Genomic DNA, 14,666 nt, shown 5'->3' with positions numbered 1-14,666 from the left:
AGTGATCTGAACGTTTCATGAGGATAGCACTTTCCTAAGGGGGTCAAACCATGTCCCAAAGGTCACCGGATCTGGTGTCAATTTAAAGAAGTAGTCCAGTTACACATTTGTGGGCTTATAACTTGGCTTCTGAATGTCCTAGAGAGATCAGGTTTGTTTTAGTATACTCCAATCAACAGCCCCTACAACCACAAAAAGGAATGGAGTCATTAGCACTTATGGTTTTTAAATGGCACCCAGAATTATGTTGCACGAAGCACAATTTCACATCATTCTGGGTCCATTTGTGTGAAAGCAAGGTCCAATCAGGCTGAAACGTTACAAGAAGGTAGAATCTATTGAGTTGTAAGTGATCTGAACGTTTCAAGATGATCGCACTTTCCTAAGGGGGTCAAACCATGTCCCAAAGGTCACCGGGCCTGGTGTCACTTTAAAGAAGTAGTCCAGTTACACCTTTGTGGGCTTATAACTTGACTTCTGAATGTCCTAGAGAGGTTAGGTTTGTTTTAGTGTACTCCAATTAACAGCCCCCATTACCCCAAAAAGGAATGGAGTCATTAACACTTATGGTTTGTAAATGGCACCCAGAATTATGTTGCATGAAGCACAATTTCACATCATTCTGGGTTCATTTGTGTGAAAACAAGGTCCAATCAGGCTGAAACGTTACAGGAAGGTAGAATCTATTGAGTTGTAAGTGATCTGAACGTTTCATGATGATAGCACTTTCCTAAGGGGGTCAAACCATATCCCAAAGGTCACTGGATCTGGTGTCAATTTAAAGAAGTAGTCCAGTTACACCTTTGTGGGCTTATAACTTGGCTTCTGAATGTCCTAGAGAGGTTAGGTTTGTTTTAGTGTACTCCAATCAACAGCCCCTACAACCACAAAAAGGAATGGAGTCATTAGCACTTATGGTTTGTAAATGGCACCCAGAATTATGTTGCACGAAGCACAATTTCACATCATTCTGGGTCCATTTGTGTGAAAACAAGGTCCAATCAGGCTGAAACGTTACAGGAAGGTAGAATCTATTGAGTTGTAAGTGATCTGAACGTTTCATGATGATAGCACTTTCCTGAGGGGGTCAAACCATGTCCCAAAGGTCACCGGATCTGGTGTCAATTTAAAGAAGTAGTCCAGTTACACATTTGTGGGCTTATAACTTGGCTTCTGAATGTCCTAGAGAGGTCGGGTTTGTTTTAGTGTACTCCAATCAACAGCCCCTACAACCACAAAAAGGAAGGGAGTCATTAGCACTTATGGTTTTTACATGGCACCCAGAATTATGTTGCACGACGCACAATTTCACATCATTCTGGGTTCATTTGTGTGAAAACAAGGTCCAATCAGGCTGAAACGTTACAGGAAGGTAGAATCTATTGAGTTGTAAGTGATCTGAACGTTTCATGATGATAGCACTTTCCTAAGGTGGTCAAACCATGTCCCAAAGGTCACCGGATCCGGTGTAAATTTAAAGAAGTAGTCCAGTTACACATTTGTGGGCTTATAACTTGGCTTCTGAATGTCCTAGATAGATCAGGTTTGTTTATGTATACTCCAATCAACAGCCCCTACAACCACAAAAAGGAATGGAGTCATTAGCACTTATGGTTTGTAAATGGCACCCAGAATTATGTTGCACGAAGCACAATTTCACATCATTCTGGGTTCATTTGTGTGAAAACAAGGTCCAATCAGGCTGAAACGTTACAGGAAGGTAGAATCTATTGAGTTGTAAGTGATCTGAACGTTTCATGATGATCGCACATTCCTATAGGGGGTCAAACCATGTCCCAAAGGTCACCGGGCCTGGTGTCACTTTAAAGAAGAAGTCCAGTTACACCTTTGTGGGCTTATGACTTGGCTTCTGAATATCCTAGAGAGGTCAGGTTTGTTTTAGAGTACTCCAATTAACAGCCCCCATTACCCCAAAAAGGAATGGAGTCATTAACACTTATGGTTTTTAAATGGCACCCAGAATTATGTTGCACGAAGCACAATTTCACATCATTCTGGGTCCATTTGTGTGAAAACAAGGTCCAATCAGGCTGAAACGTTACAAGAAGGTAGAATCTATTGAGTTGTAAGTGATCTGAACGTTTCATGATGATCGCACATTCCTATAGGGGGTCAAACCATGTCCCAAAGGTCACCGGGCCTGGTGTCACTTTAAAGAAGTAGTCCAGTTACACCTTTGTTGGCTTATAACTTGGCTTCTGAATATCCTAGAGAGGTCAGGTTTGTTTTAGAGTACTCAAATTAACAGCCCCCATTACCCCAAAAGGAATGGAGTCATTAGCACTTATGGTTTTTACATGGCACCCAGAATTATGTTGCAGGAAGCACAATTTCACATCATTCTAGGTTCATTTGTGTGAAAACAAGGTCCAATCAGGCTGAAACGTTACAGGAAGGTAGAATCTATTGAGTTGTAAGTGATCTGAACGTTTAATGATGATCGCACTTTCCTAAGGGGGTCAAACCATGTCCCAAAGGTGACCGGGCCTGGTGTCACTTTAAAGAAGTAGTCCAGTTACACATTTGTGGGCTTATACCTTGGCTTCTGAATATCCTAGAGAGGTCAGGTTTGTTTAAAGTAATCCAATTAAGAGCCCCCATTACCCCAAAAAGGAATGGAGTCATTAGCACTTATGGTTTGTAAATGGCACCCAGAATTATGTTGCACGAAGCACAATTTCACATCATTCTGGGTCCATTTGTGTGAAAACAAGGTCCAATCAGGCTGAAACGTTACAAGAAGGTAGAATCTATTGAGTTGTAAGTGATCTGAACGTTTCAAGATGATCGCACATTCCTAAGGGGGTAAAACCATGTCCCAAAGGTCACCGGATCTGGTGTCAATTTAAAGAAGTAGTCCAGTTACACATTTGTGGGCTTATAACTTGGCTTCTGAATGTCCTAGAGAGATCAGGTTTGTTTTAATGTACTCCAACCAACAGCCCCTACAAACACAAAAAGGAATGGAGTCATTAGCACTTATGGTTTGTAAATGGCACCCAGAATTATGTTGCACGAAGCACAATTTCACATCATTCTGGGTCCATTTGTGTGAAAACAAGGTCCAATCAGGCTGAAACGTTACAAGAAGGTAGAATCTATTGAGTTGTAAGTGATCTGAACATTTCATGATGATCGCACATTCCTATAGGGGGTCAAACAATGTCCCAAAGGTCACCGGGCCTGGTGTCACTTTAAAGAAGTAGTCCAGTTACACATTTCTGGGCTTATAACTTGTCTTCTGAATATCCTAGAGAGGTCAGGTTTGTTTTATAGTACTCCAATTAACAGCCCCCATTAGCCCAAAAAGAAATGGAGTCATTAGCACGTATGGTTTTTACATGGCACCCAGAATCATGTTGCACGAAGCACAATTTCACATCATTCTGGGTTCATTTGTGTGAAAAAAAGGTCCAATCAGGCTGAAACGTTACAGGATGGTAGAATCTATTGAGTTGTAAGAGATCTGAACGTTTCATGATGATAGCACTTTCCTAAGGGGTCAAACCATGTCCCAAAGGTCACCGGATCTGGTGTCAATTTAAAGTAGTCCAGTTACACATTTGTGGGCTTGTAACTTGGCTTCTGAATGTCCTAGAGAGATCAGATTTGTTTTAGTGTACTCCAATCAACAGCCCCTACAACCACAAAAAGGAATGGAGTCATTAGCACTTATGGTTTGTAAATGGCAACCAGAATTATGTTGCACGAAGCACAATTTCAAATCATTCTGGGTCCATTTGTGTGAAAACAAGGTCCAATAAGGCTGAAACGTTACAAGAAGGTAGAATCTATTGAGTTGTAAGTGATCTGAACGTTTTATGATGATCGCACATTCCTATAGGGGGTCAAACCATGTCCCAAAGGTCACCGGGCCTGGTGTCACTTTAAAGAAGTAGTCCAGTTACACCTTTGTGGGCTTATAACTTGGCTTCTGAATGTCCTAGAGAGGTCAGGTTTGTTTGAGTGTACTCCAATCAACAGCCCCTACAACCACAAAAAGGAATGGAGTCATTAGCACTTATGGTTTGTAAATGGCACCCAGAATTATGTTGCACGAAGCACAATTTCACATCATTCTGGGTCCATTTGTGTGAAAAAAAGGTCCAATCAGGCTGAAACGTTACAAGAAGGTAGAATCTATTGAGTTGTAAGTGATCTGAACGTTTCATGATGATCGCACATTCCTATAGGGGGTCAAACCATGTCCCAAAGGTCACCGGGCCTGGTGTCACTTTAAAGAAGTAGTCCAGTTACACCTTTGTGGGCTTATAACTTGGCTTCTGAATATCGTAGAGAGGTCAAGTTTGTTTTAGAGTACTCCAATTAACAGCCCCCATTACCCCAAAAAGGAATGGAGTCATTAGCACTTATGGTTTTTACATGGCACCCAGAATTATGTTGCACGAAGCACAATTTCACATCATTCTGGGTTCATTTGTGTGAAAACAAGGTCCAATCAGGCTGAAACGTTACAGGAAGGTAGAATCTATTGAGTTGTAAGTGATCTGAACGTTTCATGATGATAGCACTTTCCTAAGGGGGTCAAACCATGTCCCAAAGGTCACCGGGCCTGGTGTCAATTTAAAGAAGTATTCCAGTTACACATTTGTGTGCTTGTAACTTGGCTTCTGAATGTCCTAGAGAGATCAGGTTTGTTTTAGTGTACTCCAATCAACAGCCCCTACAACCACAAAAAGGAATGGAGTCAATAGCACTTATGGTTTGTAAATGGCAACCAGAATTATGTTGCATGAAGCACAATTTCACATCATTCTGGGTCCATTTGTGTGAAAACCAGGTCCAATCAGGCTGAAACGTTACAAGAAGGTAGAATCTATTGAGTTGTAAGTGATCTGAACGTTTCATGATGATCGCACATTCCTATAGGGGGTCAAACCATGTCCCAAAGGTCACCGGGCCTGGTGTCACTTTAAAGAAGTAGTCCAGTTACACATTTGTGGGCTTATAACTTGGCTTCTGAATATCCTAGAGAGGTCAGGTTTGTTTTAAAGTACTCCAATTCACAGCCCCCATTACCCCAAAAAGAAATGGAGTCATTAGCACTTATGGTTTTTAAATGGCACCCAGAATTATCTTGCACGAAGCACAATTTCACATCATTCTGGGTTCATTTGTGTGAAAACAAGGTCCAATCAGGCTGAAACGTTACAGGAAGGTAGAATCTATTGAGTTGTAAGTGATCTGAACGTTTCATGAGGATAGCACTTTCCTAAGGGGGTCAAACCATGTCCCAAAGGTCACCGGATCTGGTGTCAATTTAAAGAAGTAGTCCAGTTACACATTTGTGGGCTTATAACTTGGCTTCTGAATGTCCTAGAGAGATCAGGTTTGTTTTAGTATACTCCAATCAACAGCCCCTACAACCACAAAAAGGAATGGAGTCATTAGCACTTATGGTTTTTAAATGGCACCCAGAATTATGTTGCACGAAGCACAATTTCACATCATTCTGGGTCTATTTGTGTGAAAACAAGGTCCAATCAGGCTGAAACGTTACAAGAAGGTAGAATCTATTGAGTTGTAAGTGATCTGAACGTTTCAAGATGATCGCACTTTCCTAAGGGGGTCAAACCATGTCCCAAAGGTCACCGGGCCTGGATTCACTTTAAAGAAGTAGTCCAGTTACACCTTTGTGGGCTTATAACTTGGCTTCTGAATGTCCTAGAGAGATCAGGTTTTTTTTAATGTACTCCAACCCACAGCCCCTACAAGCACAAAAAGGATTGGAGTCATTAGCACTTATGGTTTGTAAATGGCACCCAGAATTATGTTGCACGAAGCACAATTTCACATCATTCTGGGTCCATTTGTGTGAAAACAAGGTCCAATCAGGCTGAAACGTTACAAGAAGGTAGAATCTATTGAGTTGTAAGTGATCTGAACGTTTCAAGATGATCGCACATTCCTAAGGGGGTAAAACCATGTCCCAAAGGTCACGGATCTGGTGTTAATTTAAAGAAGTAGTCCAGTTACACATTTGTGGGCTTGTAACTTGGCTTCTGAATGTCCTAGAGAGATCAGGTTTGTTTTAGTGTACTCCAATCAACAGCCCCTACAACCACAAAAAGGAATGGAGTCATTAGCACTTATGGTTTGTAAATGGCAACCAGAATTATGTTGCACGAAGCACAATTTCACATCATTCTGGGTCCATTTGTGTGAAAACAAGGTCCAATCAGGCTGAAACGTTACAAGAAGGTAGAATCTATTGAGTTGTAAGTGATCTGAACGTTTCACGATGATCGCACATTCCTATAGGGGGTCAAACCATGTCCCAAAGGTCACCGGGCCTGGTGTCACTTTAAAGAAGTAGTAAAGTTACACAGTTGTGGGCTTATAACTTGGCTTCTGAATATCCTAGAGAGGTCAGGTTTGTTTTAAAGTACTCCAATTAACAGCCCCCATTACCCGTAAAAGGAATGGAGTCATTAGCGCTTATGGTTTGTAAATGGCACCCAGAATTATGTTGCACGAAGCACAATTTCACATCATTCTGGGTCTATTTGTGTGAAAACAAGGTCCAATCAGGCTGAAACGTTACAAGAAGGTAGAATCTATTGAGTTGTAAGTGATCTGAACGTTTCAAGATGATCGCACTTTCCTAAGGGGGTCAAACCATGTCCCAAAGGTCACCGGGCCTGGTGTCACTTTAAAGAAGTAGTCCAGTTACACCTTTGTGGGCTTAAAACTTGGCTTCTGAATGTCCTAGAGAGATCAGGTTTGTTTTAATGTACTCCAACCAACAGCCCCTACAAGCACAAAAAGGATTGGAGTCATTAGCACTTATGGTTTCTAAATGGCACCCAGAATTATGTTGCACGAAGCACAATTTCACATCATTCTGGGTCCATTTGTGTGAAAACAAGGTCCAGTCAGGCTGAAACGTTACAAGAAGGTAGAATCTATTGAGTTGTAAGTGATCTGAACGTTTCAAGATGATCGCACATTCCTAGGGGGGTAAAACCATGTCCCAAAGGTCAGGATCTGGTGTCAATTTAAAGAAGTAGTCCAGTTACACATTTGTGGGCTTGTAACTTGGCTTCTGAATGTCCTAGAGAGATCAGGTTTGTTTTAGTGTACTCCAATCAACAGCACCTACAACCACAAAAAGGAATGGAGTCATTAGCACTTATGGTTTGTAAATGGCAACCAGAATTATGTTGCACGAAGCACAATTTCACATCATTCTGGGTCCATTTGTGTGAAAACAAGGTCCAATCAGGCTGAAACGTTACAAGAAGCTAGAATCTATTGAGTTGTAAGTGATCTGAACGTTTCATGATGATCGCACATTCCTATAGGGGATCAAACCATGTCCCAAAGGTCACCGGGCCTGGTGTCACTTTAAAGTAGTAGTCCAGTTACACATTTGTGGGTTTATAACTTGGCTTCTCAATATCCTAGAGAGGTCAGGTTTGTTTTAAAGTACTCCAATTAACAGCCCCCATTACCCCAAAAAAGGAATGGAGTCATTAGCACTTATGGTTTTTAAATGGCACCCAGAATTATGTTGCACGAAGCACAATTTCACATCATTCTGGGTCCATTTGTGTGAAAACAGGGTCCAATCAGGCTGAAACGTTACAGGAAGGTAGAATCTATTGAGTTGTAAGTGATCTGAACGTTTCATGATGATCGCACATTCCTATACGGGGTCAAACCATGTCCCAAAGGTCACCGGGCCTGGTGTCACTTTAAAGAAGTAGTCCAGTTACACATTTGTGGGCTTATAACTTGGCTTCTGAATATCCTAGAGAGGTCAGGTTTGTTTTAAAGTACTCCAATTAACAGCCCTCATTACCCAAAAAAGAAATGGAGTCATTAGCACTTATGGTTTTTAAATGGCACCCAGAATTATGTTGCACGAAGCACAATTTCACATCATTCTGGGTTCATTTGTGTGAAAACAAGGTCCAATCAGGCTGAAACGTTACAGGAAGGTAGAATCTATTGAGTTGTAAGTGATCTGAACGTTTCATGAGGATAGCACTTTCCTAAGGGGGTCAAACCATGTCCCAAAGGTCACCGGATCTGGTGTCAATTTAAAGAAGTAGTCCAGTTACACATTTGTGGGCTTATAACTTGGCTTCTGAATGTCCTAGAGAGATCAGGTTTGTTTTAGTATACTCCAATCAACAGCCCCTACAACCACAAAAAGGAATGGAGTCATTAGCACTTATGGTTTTTAAATGGCACCCAGAATTATGTTGCACGAAGCACAATTTCACATCATTCTGGGTCCATTTGTGTGAAAACAAGGTCCAATCAGGCTGAAACGTTACAAGAAGGTAGAATCTATTGAGTTGTAAGTGATCTGAACGTTTCAAGATGATCGCACTTTCCTAAAGGGGTCAAACCATGTCCCAAAGGTCACCGGGCCTGGTGTCACTTTAAAGAAGTAGTCCAGTTACACCTTTGTGGGCTAAAAACTTGGCTTCTGAATGTCCTAGAGAGATCAGGTTTGTTTTAATGTACTCCAACCAACAGCCCCTACAAGCACAAAAAGGATTGGAGTCATTAGCACTTATGGTTTGTAAATGGCACCCAGAATTATGTTGCACGAAGCACAATTTCACATCATTCTGGGTCCATTTGTGTGAAAACAAGGTCCAATCAGGCTGAAACGTTACAAGAAGGTAGAATCTATTGAGTTGTAAGTGATCTGAACGTTTCAAGATGATCGCACATTCCTAGGGGGGTAAAACCATGTCCCAAAGGTCACGGATCTGGTGTCAATTTAAAGAAGTAGTCCAGTTACACATTTGTGGGCTTGTAACTTGGCTTCTGAATGTCCTAGAGAGATCAGGTTTGTTTTAGTGTACTCCAATCAACAGCACCTACAACCACAAAAAGGAATGGAGTCATTAGCACTTATGGTTTGTAAATGGCACCCAGAATTATGTTGCACGAAGCACAATTTCACATCATTCTGGGTCCATTTGTGTGAAAACAAGGTCCAATCAGGCTGAAACGTTACAAGAAGGTAGAATCTATTGAGTTGTAAGTGATCTGAACGTTTCATGATGATCGCACATTCCTATAGGGGATCAAACCATGTCCCAAAGGTCACCGGGCCTGGTGTCACTTTAAAGTAGTAGTCCAGTTACACATTTGTGGGTTTATAACTTGGCTTCTCAATATCCTAGAGAGGTCAGGTTTGTTTTAAAGTACTCCAATTAGCAGCCCCCATTACCCCAAAAAAGGAATGGAGTCATTAGCACTTATGGTTTTTAAATGGCACCCAGAATTATGTTGCACGAAGCACAATTTCACATCATTCTGGGTCCATTTGTGTGAAAACAGGGTCCAATCAGGCTGAAACGTTACAGGAAGGTAGAATCTATTGAGTTGTAAGTGATCTGAACATTTCATGATGATAGCACTTTCCTAAGGGGGTAAAACCATGTCCCAAAGGTCACCGGATCTGGTGTCAATTTAAAGAAGTAGTCCAGTTACATACACATTTGTGGGCTTATAACTTGGCTTCTGAATGTCCTAGAGAGATCAGGTTTGTTTTAGTATACTCCAATCAACAGCCCCTACAACCACAAAAAGAAATGGAGTCATTAGCACTTATGGTTTTTAAATGGCACCCAGAATTATGTTGCACGAAGCACAATTTCACATCATTCTGGGTCCATTTGTGTGAAAACAAGGTCCAATCAGGCTGAAACGTTACAAGAAGGTAGAATCTATTGAGTTGTAAGTGATCTGAACGTTTCAAGATGATCACACTTTCCTCCGGGGGTCAAACCATGTCCCAAAGGTAACCGGGCCTGGTGTCACTTTAAAGAAGTAGTCCAGTTACACCTTTGTGGGCTTATAACTTGGCTTCTGAATGTCCTAGAGAGATCAGGTTTGTTTTAATGTACTCCAACCAACAGCCCCTACAACCACAAAAAGGAATGGAGTCATTAGCACTTATGGTTTGTAAATGGCACCCAGAATTATGTTGCACGAAGCACAATTTCACATCATTCTGGGTCCATTTGTGTGAAAACAAGGTCCAATCAGGCTGAAACGTTACAAGAAGGTAGAATCTATTGAGTTGTAAGTGATCTGAACGTTTCAAGATGATCGCACATTCCTAAGGGGGTAAAACCACGTCCCAAAGGTCACCGGATCTGGTGTCAATTTAAAGAAGTAGTCCAGTTACACATTTGTGGGCTTGTAACTTGGCTTTTGAATGTCCTAGAGAGATCAGGTTTGTTTTAGTGTACTCCAATCAACAGCCCCTACAACCACAAAAAGGAATGGAGTCATTAGCACTTATGGTTTGTAAATGGCAACCAGAATTATGTTGCACGAAGCACAATTTCACATCATTCTGGGTCCATTTGTGGAAAACAAGGTCCAATCAGGCTGAAACGTTACAAGAAAGTAGAGTCTATTGAGTTGTAAGTGATCTGAACGTTTCATGATGATAGCACATTCCTAGAGGGGGTCAAACCATGTCCCAAAGGTCACCGGGCCTGGTGTCACTTTAAAGAAGTAGTCCAGTTACACATTTGTGGGCTTATAACTTGGCTTCTGAATATCCTAGAGAGGTCAGGTTTATTTTAAAGTACTCCAATTAACAGCCCCCATTACCCCAAAAAGGAATGGAGGCATTAGCACTTATGGTTTGTAAATGGCACCCAGAATTATTTTGCACGAAGCACAATTTCACATCATTCTGGGTCCATTTGTGTGAAAACAAGGTCCAATCAGGCTGAAACGTTACAGGAAGGTAGAATCTATTGAGTTGTAAGTGAGCTGAACGTTTCATGATGATAGCACTTTCCTAAGGGGGTCAAACCATGTCCCAAAGGTCACCGGATCTGGTGACAATTTAAAGAAGTAGTCCAGTTACACATTTGTGGGCTTATAACGTGGCTTCTGAATGTCCTAGAGAGATCAGGTTTGTTTTAGTGTACTCCAATCAACAGCCCCTACAACCACAAAAAGGAATGGAGTCAATAGCACTTATGGTTTGTAAATGGCACCCAGAATTATGTTGCACGAAGCACAATTTCACATCATTCTGGGACCATTTGTGTGAAAACAAGGTCCAATCAGGCTGAAACGTTACAAGAAGGTAGAATCTATTGAGTTGTAAGTGATCTGAACGTTTCAAGATGATCACACATTCCTAAGGGGGTAAAACCACGTCCCAAAGGTCACCGGATCTGGTGTCAATTTAAAGAAGTAGTCCAGTTACACATTTGTGGGCTTGTAACTTGGCTTTTGAATGTCCTAGAGAGATCAGGTTTGTTTTAGTGTACTCCAATCAACAGCCCCTACAACCACAAAAAGGAATGGAGTCATTAGCACTTATGGTTTGTAAATGGCAACCAGAATTATGTTGCACGAAGCACAATTTCACATCATTCTGGGTCCATTTGTGGAAAACAAGGTCCAATCAGGCTGAAACGTTACAAGAAGGTAGAATCTATTGAGTTGTAAGTGATCTGAACGTTTCATGATGATCGCACATTCCTATAGGGGATCAAACCATGTCCCAAAGGTCACCGGGCCTGGTGTCACTTTAAAGTAGTAGTCCAGTTACACATTTGTGGGTTTATAACTTGGCTTCTCAATATCCTAGAGAGGTCAGGTTTGTTTTAAAGTACTCCAATTAGCAGCCCCCATTACCCCAAAAAAGGAATGGAGTCATTAGCACTTATGGTTTTTAAATGGCACCCAGAATTATGTTGCACGAAGCACAATTTCACATCATTCTGGGTCCATTTGTGTGAAAACAGGGTCCAATCAGGCTGAAACGTTACAGGAAGGTAGAATCTATTGAGTTGTAAGTGATCTGAACATTTCATGATGATAGCACTTTCCTAAGGGGGTAAAACCATGTCCCAAAGGTCACCGGATCTGGTGTCAATTTAAAGAAGTAGTCCAGTTACATACACATTTGTGGGCTTATAACTTGGCTTCTGAATGTCCTAGAGAGATCAGGTTTGTTTTAGTATACTCCAATCAACAGCCCCTACAACCACAAAAAGAAATGGAGTCATTAGCACTTATGGTTTTTAAATGGCACCCAGAATTATGTTGCACGAAGCACAATTTCACATCATTCTGGGTCCATTTGTGTGAAAACAAGGTCCAATCAGGCTGAAACGTTACAAGAAGGTAGAATCTATTGAGTTGTAAGTGATCTGAACGTTTCAAGATGATCACACTTTCCTCCGGGGGTCAAACCATGTCCCAAAGGTAACCGGGCCTGGTGTCACTTTAAAGAAGTAGTCCAGTTACACCTTTGTGGGCTTATAACTTGGCTTCTGAATGTCCTAGAGAGATCAGGTTTGTTTTAATGTACTCCAACCAACAGCCCCTACAACCACAAAAAGGAATGGAGTCATTAGCACTTATGGTTTGTAAATGGCACCCAGAATTATGTTGCACGAAGCACAATTTCACATCATTCTGGGTCCATTTGTGTGAAAACAAGGTCCAATCAGGCTGAAACGTTACAAGAAGGTAGAATCTATTGAGTTGTAAGTGATCTGAACGTTTCAAGATGATCGCACATTCCTAAGGGGGTAAAACCACGTCCCAAAGGTCACCGGATCTGGTGTCAATTTAAAGTAGTCCAGTTACACATTTGTGGGCTTGTAACTTGGCTTTTGAATGTCCTAGAGAGATCAGGTTTGTTTTAGTGTACTCCAATCAACAGCCCCTACAACCACAAAAAGGAATGGAGTCATTAGCACTTATGGTTTGTAAATGGCAACCAGAATTATGTTGCACGAAGCACAATTTCACATCATTCTGGGTCCATTTGTGGAAAACAAGGTCCAATCAGGCTGAAACGTTACAAGAAGGTAGAGTCTATTGAGTTGTAAGTGATCTGAACGTTTCATGATGATGGCACATTCCTAGAGGGGGTCAAACCATGTCCCAAAGGTCACCGGGCCTGGTGTCACTTTAAAGAAGTAGTCCAGTTACACATTTGTGGGCATATAACTTGGCTTCTGAATATCCTAGAGAGGTCAGGTTTATTTTAAAGTACTCCAATTAACAGCCCCCATTACCCCAAAAAGGAATGGAGTCATTAGCACTTATGGTTTGTAAATGGCACCCAGAATTATTTTGCACGAAGCACAATTTCACATCATTCTGGGTCCATTTGTGTGAAAACAAGGTCCAATCAGGCTGAAACGTTACAGGAAGGTAGAATCTATTGAGTTGTAAGTGAGCTGAACGTTTCATGATGATAGCACTTTCCTAAGGGGGTCAAACCATGTCCCAAAGGTCACCGGATCTGGTGACAATTTAAAGAAGTAGTCCAGTTACACATTTGTGGGCTTATAACGTGGCTTCTGAATGCCCTAGAGAGATCAGGTTTGTTTTAGTGTACTCCAATCAACAGCCCCTACAACCACAAAAAGGAATGGAGTCAATAGCACTTATGGTTTGTAAATGGCACCCAGAATTATGTTGCACGAAGCACAATTTCACATCATTCTGGGACCATTTGTGTGAAAACAAGGTCCAATCAGGCTGAAACGTTACAAGAAGGTAGAATCTATTGAGTTGTAAGTGATCTGAACGTTTCAAGATGATCGCACATTCCTAAGGGGGTAAAACCACGTCCCAAAGGTCACCGGATCTGGTGTCAATTTAAAGAAGTAGTCCAGTTACACATTTGTGGGCTTGTAACTTGGCTTTTGAATGTCCTAGAGAGATCAGGTTTGTTTTAGTGTACTCCAATCAACAGCCCCTACAACCACAAAAAGGAATGGAGTCATTAGCACTTATGGTTTGTAAATGGCAACCAGAATTATGTTGCACGAAGCACAATTTCACATCATTCTGGGTCCATTTGTGGAAAACAAGGTCCAATCAGGCTGAAACGTTACAAGAAGGTAGAATCTATTGAGTTGTAAGTGATCTGAACGTTTCATGATGATCGCACATTCCTAGAGGGGGTCAAACCATGTCCCAAAGGTCACCGGGCCTGGTGTCACTTTAAAGAAGTAGTCCAGTTACACCTTTGTGGGCTTATAAATTGGCTTCTGAATGTCCTAGAGAGATCAGGTTTGTTTTAATGTACTCCAACCAACAGCCCCTACAAGCACAAAAAGGAATGGAGTCATTAGCACTTATGGTTTGTAAATGGCACCCAGAATTATGTTGCACGAAGCACAATTTCCTATCATTCTGGGTCCATTTGTGTGAAAACAAGGTCCAATCAGGCTGAAACGTTACAAGAAGGTAGAATCTATTGAGTTGTAAGTGATCTGAACGTTTCAAGATGATCACACTTTCCTAAGGGGGTCAAACCATGTCCCAAAGGTCACCGGGCCTGGTGTCACTTTAAAGAAGTAGTCCAGTTACACCTTTGTGGGCTTATAAATTGGCTTCTGAATGTCCTAGAGAGATCAGGTTTGTTTTAATGTACTCCAACCAACAGCCCCTACAAGCACAAAAAGGAATGGAGTCATTAGCACTTATGGTTTGTAAATGGCACCCAGAATTATGTTGCACGAAGCACAATTTCCTATCATTCTGGGTCCATTTGTGTGAAAACAAGGTCCAATCAGGCTGAAACGTTACAAGAAGGTAGAATCTATTGAGTTGTAAGTGATCTGAATGTTTCAAGATGATCGCACATTCCTAAGGGG

The sequence above is a fragment of the Nothobranchius furzeri genome, chromosome 16, assembly GCF_043380555.1.
Source record: "Nothobranchius furzeri strain GRZ-AD chromosome 16, NfurGRZ-RIMD1, whole genome shotgun sequence".
Classification (NCBI taxonomy): Eukaryota; Metazoa; Chordata; class Actinopteri; order Cyprinodontiformes; family Nothobranchiidae; genus Nothobranchius; species Nothobranchius furzeri.
Note: the sequence above shows the minus strand (reverse complement) of the source record.